Here is a 6,852-nt window from a genome sequence, read left to right as displayed (position 1 = left end):
AGCTACAGCAGTACTAGTCTAGTTACAGCAGTACTAGTCTAGCTACAACAGTACTAGTCTAGCTACAGCAGTACTAGTCTAGCTACAACAGTACTAGTCTAGCTACAAAAGTACTAGTCTAGCTACAGCAGTACTAGTCTAGCTACAGCAGTACTAGTCTAGCTACAGCAGTACTAGTCTAGTTACAGCAGTACTAGTCTAGCTACAAAAGTACTAGTCTAGCTACAGCAGTACTAGTCTAGCTACAACAGTACTAGTCTAGTTACAGCAGTACTAGTCTAGCTACAACAGTACTAGTCTAGCTACAACAGTACTAGTCTAGCTACAGTAGTACTAGTCTAGCTACAGCAGTACTAGTCTAGTTACAGCAGTACTAGTCTAGCTACAAAAGTACTAGTCTAGCTACAGCAGTACTAGTCTAGTTACAACAGTACTAGTCTAGCTACAGCAGTACTAGTCTAGCTACAACAGTACTAGTCTAGCTACAGCAGTACTAGTCTAGCTACAGCAGTACTAGTCTAGTTACAACAGTACTAGTCTAGCTACAAAGGTACTAGTCTAGCTACAGCAGTACTAGTCTAGTTACAGCAGTACTAGTCTAGCTACAACAGTACTAGTCTAGCTACAGCAGTACTAGTCTAGCTACAACAGTACTAGTCTAGCTACAGCAATACTAGTCTAGTTACAACAGTACTAGTCTAGCTACAGCAGTACTAGTCTAGTTACAGCAGTACTAGTCTAGCTACAGCAGTACTAGTCTAGTTACAACAGTACTAGTCTAGCTACAGCAGTACTAGTCTAGCTACAGCAGTACTAGTCTAGCTACAGCAGTACTAGTCTAGTTACAATAGTACTAGTCTAGCTACAACAGTACTAGTCTAGCTACAACAGTACTAGTCTAGTTACAGCAGTACTAGTCTAGCTACAAAAGTACTAGTCTAGCTACAGCAGTACTAGTCTAGCTACAACAGTACTAGTCTAGCTACAGCAGTACTAGTCTAGCTACAACAGTACTAGTCTAGCTACAACAGCACTAGTCTAGCTACAACAGTACTAGTCTAGCTACAGCAGTACTAGTCTAGCTACAGCAGTACTAGTCTAGCTACAACAGTACTAGTCTAGCTACAGCATTACTAGTCTAGCTACAACAGTACTAGTCTAGCTACAGCAGTACTAGTCTAGCTACAACAGTACTAGTCTAGTTACAGCAGTACTAGTCTAGCTACAACAGTACTAGTCTAGCTACAACAGTACTAGTCTAGCTACAGTAGTACTAGTCTAGCTACAGCAGTACTAGTCTAGTTACAGCAGTACTAGTCTAGCTACAACAGTACTAGTCTAGCTACAGCAGTACTAGTCTAGTTACAACAGTACTAGTCTAGCTACAGCAGTACTAGTCTAGCTACAACAGTACTAGTCTAGCTACAGCAATACTAGTCTAGCTACAGCAGTACTAGTCTAGTTACAACAGTACTAGTCTAGCTACAAAGGTACTAGTCTAGCTACAGCAGTACTAGTCTAGTTACAGCAGTACTAGTCTAGCTACAACAGTACTAGTCTAGCTACAGCAGTACTAGTCTAGCTACAACAGTACTAGTCTAGCTACAGCAATACTAGTCTAGTTACAACAGTACTAGTCTAGCTACAGCAGTACTAGTCTAGTTACAGCAGTACTAGTCTAGCTACAGCAGTACTAGTCTAGTTACAACAGTACTAGTCTAGCTACAGCAGTACTAGTCTAGCTACAGCAGTACTAGTCTAGCTACAGCAGTACTAGTCTAGTTACAATAGTACTAGTCTAGCTACAACAGTACTAGTCTAGCTACAGCAGTACTAGTCTAGTTACAGCAGTACTAGTCTAGCTACAAAAGTACTAGTCTAGCTACAGCAGTACTAGTCTAGCTACAACAGTACTAGTCTAGCTACAGCAGTACTAGTCTAGCTACAGCAGTAGTAGTCTAGCTACAACAGTACTAGTCTAGCTACAGCAGTAGTAGTCTAGCTACAACAGTACTAGTCTAGCTACAACAGTACTAGTCTAGCTACAGCAGTACTAGTCTAGCTACAGCATTACTAGTCTAGCTACAACAGTACTAGTCTAGCTACAGCAGTACTAGTCTAGCTACAACAGTACTAGTCTAGCTACAGCAGTACTAGTCTAGCTACAACAGTACTAGTCTAGCTACAGCAGTACTAGTCTAGCTACAACAGTACTAGTCTAGCTACAACAGTACTAGTCTAGCTACAGCAGTACTAGTCTAGCTACAAGACTAACAACATTTTGACTTACTCACACATCCACTCCACGTCAGAAAGTGGTCTCTCCTTCTTGCCAATGGCATGTACAGTCCTAAACAGGATCTTCATCTCCGTGCTGGTCTGTTCTGACGTTGCCGTTAGCGCCACCACAGAGGGTGTCAAGAGGAGAGGCTCCGATTCAGCTCGGGACACAGAGACACGTAGACAATGTGACACTTGTTGTGTTCTTGGTCACGAATGTTCTCCAGCTTCATCGTTTTATTTCCGCTGACAAAATGAGTTGTTTCTGCTTTTATCTTCAGCATATTGGCGACACACAGAACAACACATCACCACAGCCTCAACATCATACTGTAGCCAGCCTCTTGAAACTCCTTTATCTTCAGATTTCTCACAAAACTTCATTTTTTCATGTGATTCATCCTCTTTTAAGTCGGTGGGGTTTTCGTTTCAAAGGTTGGCTTACTCCAGGTAAATGTCGCCACATAACAGCTATTTAATGAACGGTAGCGAGCAGCAGACCCGTGGCAAGTGAGCGATGTCGAGTAGCCGATGTCCCGTATGGTAAACAGTGCCGCGAAGCTAGGAGCACGAGAGACGGTCTGTGGTAGGCTGGCAAACATGAGTCATTTCATCGGGCCTTCATGACAGATTTTATTACATTACTATTTTGGTACAAACATTTACCCCGCCAGTGTGGCCTTCTGAGATTTACTCGCCAAACTGAAAATCTACCCACATTTGGCGCTTGGCGGGTGTTCATTTCAGACCCTGTGTGTGACCTCTGTGATGTGTGTGTGACCTCTGTGATGTGTGTGTGACCTCTGTGGTGTGTGTTTGTGACCTCTGGTGTGTGTGTGTGACCTCTGCGATGTGTGTGTGACCTCTGTGATGTGTGTGTGACCTCTGTGGTGTGTGTGTGACCTCTGTGATGTGTGTGTGGCCTCTGTGGTGTGTGTGCGACCTCTGTGATGTGTGTGTGACCTCTCTCTCTCCCCCCCTCTCTCCCTCTCTATCCCTCTCTCCCCCCTCTCTCCCTCTCTCCCTCTCTCCCTCCATCTCTCCCCCACCTCTCTCCCTCTCTCTCCCTCTCTCCCCCGTCTCTCCCTCCACCTCTCCCTCTCTCCCCCACCTCTTTCCCTCTCTCCCCCCGTCTCTCCCTCTCTCCCCCGTCTCTCCCTCTCTCTCCCCCGTCTTACCCTCTCTCCCCTGTCTCTCCCTCTCTCTCTCCCCCGTCTCTCCCTCTCTCTCCCCCCTCCATCTCTCCCCCTCCCTCTCTCCCCCCCCTCTCTCCCTCTCTCCCCCCCCCTCTCTCCCCCTCTATCCCCCCTCTCTCACTCTCTCCCCCCGTCTTCCCCTCTCTCCCCCCCTCTCTCCCTCTCTCCCCCGCCTCTCTCCCCCCTCCTCTCTCCCTCTCTGTCTCTCTCTCCCTCTCTCTCCCTCCCTCTCTCTCCCCCTCCATCCATCTCTCTCCCCCCTCTCTCCCCCCATCTCTCCCTCTCTCCCCCGTCTCTCCCCCCTCCATCTCTCCCTCTCTCCTCCATCTCTCCCTCTCTCTCCCCCTCCCTCCCTCTCTCCCCCCCTCTCTCCCTCTCTCCCCCCGTCTCTCCCTCTCTCCCCCTCCCTCTCTCCCCTCTCGTCTCTCCCTCTCTCCCCCTCCCTCTCTCTCCCCCGTCTCTCCCTCTCTCTCCCCGTCTCTCCCTCTCTCCCCCCCCCCGTCCCTCTCTCCCCCCCTCTCTCCCCTCTCTCTCTCCCCCCTCCATCTCCCTCTCTCCCCCCTCTTTCCCTCTCTCCCCCTCCCTCTCTCTCCCCCTCCATCTCCCTCTCTCCCCCCCTCTTTCCCTCTCTCCCCCATCTCTCTCTCCCCCCTCTCTCTCTCCATCCCCTCTCTCCCCCATCCCTCTCTCTCCCCCTCCCTCCATCTCTCCCCCTCCATCTCTCTCTTTCTCTGTCTCTTTCTCTCTCCCCCTCTCTCCCTCTCCCCCTCCATCTCTCCCGTCTCTCTCCCCCTGTCTCTCCCTCTCTCCCCTCCCTCTCTCTCCCCCTCTCCCCTGTCTCTCCCTCTCTCTCCCCTCCTCCATCTCTCTCCTTCTCTCTCTCTTTCTCTCTCCCCCTCCATCTCTCTCTCTCTCCCCCCGTCTCTCCCTCTCTCCCCCGTCTCTCCCCCTCCATCTCTCCCTCTCTCCTCCATCTCTCCCTCTCTTCCCCCCGTCCCTCCCTCTCTCTCTCTCCCCTGTCTCTCCCTCTCTCCCCCTCCCTCCCTCTCTCCCCTGTCTCTCCCTCTCTCCCCCCTCTCTCTCCGTCTCTCCCCCTCCCTCTCTCCCCCGTCTCTCCCTCTCTCCCCTCTCCTCCCTCCCTCTCTCCCCCCCTCCCTCTCTCCCCCGTCTCTCCCTCTCTCCCCTCCCTCTCTCCCCCTCCATCTCCCTCTCTCCCCCCCTCTTTCCCCCCCGTCTCTCCCTCTCCCCCTCCATCTCTCTCTCTCTCCCCATCTCTCCCTCTCTCCCCCTCCCTCTCTCTCCCCCGTCTCTCCCTCTCTCCCCCATCTCTCCCTCTCTCTCCCCCCTCCATCTCCCCCCCTTTCCCCCCATCTTTCCTCTCTCCCCCCCATCTCTCCCTCTCCCCCTCCATCTCTCTCTCTCTCCGTCTCTCCCTCCCCCCTCTCTCTCCCCTCCTCTCTCTCTCCCCCTCCCTCTCTCTCCCCCTCCATCTCTGTCTTTCTCTATCCCCCCCTCTCTCTCTCCCTCTCCCCCTCCATCTCTCTCTCTCTCCCTCTCTCCGTCTCTCCCTCTCTCCCCCTCCCTCTCCCTCTCCCCCCGTCTCTCCCCCTCTCTCCCTCTCCCCCTCCCCCCCCGTCTCTCCCCCTCCATCTCTCTCTTTCTCTGTCTCTTTCCCCGTCTCTCCCCTCCCCCTCCATCTCTCTCTCTCTCCGTCTCTCCCTCTCCCCCTCCATCTCTCTCCCCCTCTCTCCCTCTCTCCCCCTCCCTCTCTGTCCCCCTCCATCTCCCTCTCTCTTTCCATCTCTCCCCCGTCTCCCTCTCCCCCTCCATCTCTGTCTCTCCCTCTCTCCCCCTCCCTCCTCTCCCTCCCTCTCTCTCCCCCTCCATCTCTCTCTTTCTCTGTCTTTCTTTCTCTCTCCCCTCCCCTCCATCTCTCCCCCTCCATCTCTCTCTTTCTCTGTCTCTTTCTCTCCCTCTCCCCCTCCATCTCTCTCTCTCTCCTGTCTCTCCCTCTCCCCCTCCATCTCTCTCTCTCTCCGTCTCTCCCTCTCCCCCTCCATCTCTCTCTCTCTCCGTCTCTCTCTCTCTCCCCCGTCTCTCCCTCTCTCCCCCTCCCTCTCTCTCCCCCTCCATCTCTCTCTTTCTCTGTCTCTTTCTCTCTCCCCCTGTCTATGTCTCAAAAAAGTATCTAATTCATGACACTTTATATGACACTATATGTATTTATTAACTTACAGTTTTCATCTCTGTTTACACTGATTCTACTGAAAGAAAAGTCCAATACGTGTCCTAAATGTAGAGTTGGAGAGATGCCGTTTACATGTAACAGATGACCTGTATAAATCACCTGCATGATGCACACGTACAGCAGACCAGAGGCCAGAAAAAGCTTTAAGCAGAAGTACTGTAAAAAAAACAAAGATGCCGCAGATTACGTCTGGGCCTAGTCACAACGTGTCTTTCACAATGAGCCCCAAATCTGAGCTTCTATAAAAGTGCTCTCAGATCCTCGGATGAATGAAGGGCAGAAATTTAAGATGATACATTTAAAAAAAATCAAAAAAATCAGGACCTTTAAATTAATCAATACTTCGCACAAAATGTGAAATCGGGAATGTATCCCTTATTTACACGTGCTATTTCAGCCAATTACTATTTTTTATTTTATTTTTGGGGGATTTATATAAAACTATAATTAGATATTTAACACAGTACTTAATCATATGATCATTAAAACATGTCAAGACAGGGTTGATGTGCTGTCCCAACTGTCTTATCCCACAGGGCATTAAAGCATGTCAAGACAGGGTTGATGTGCAGTCCCAACTGTCTTATCCCACAGGGCATTAAAGCATGTCAAGACAGGGTTGATGTGCTGTCCCAACTGTCTTATCCCACAGGGCATTAAAGCATGTCAAGACAGGGTTGATGTGCAGTCCCAACTGTCTTATCCCACAGGGCATTAAAGCATGTCAAGACAGGGTTGATGTGCTGTCCCAACTGTCTTATCCCACAGGGCATTAAAACATGCAGTTAAATGAACTCAACTTCTTTGTGACATGAACATAATAATGCTTAGTTATTACAATGGCAGATTATTAATTAATGAACGTCAAATGAAAACCATTGAAGGACCACAGCAGTAATCAGTCAAAACCCGGCCAGTCGTCCTTTAGCCTTCCTGCTACAAACCCCTGTTGAGGAAGGCACTGTGGATGGTTGTGAATATCCCTTATAGGCAACTGTACCCACTGGTTTTGACTGACAGCTGGGTGACACCATCTTGCATCTTAAAACACAACTCTTTGAGATCATGGTCTTGACAGAGGGAATTTGTGGTTGCTGTGCAAAGCAACATTTCTTTGTCCTCTCCCCT

Source organism: Oncorhynchus tshawytscha, linkage group LG05 (genome assembly GCF_018296145.1).
Source record: "Oncorhynchus tshawytscha isolate Ot180627B linkage group LG05, Otsh_v2.0, whole genome shotgun sequence".
Lineage (NCBI taxonomy): Eukaryota > Metazoa > Chordata > Actinopteri > Salmoniformes > Salmonidae > Oncorhynchus > Oncorhynchus tshawytscha.
This window is presented reverse-complemented; position numbering follows the sequence as displayed.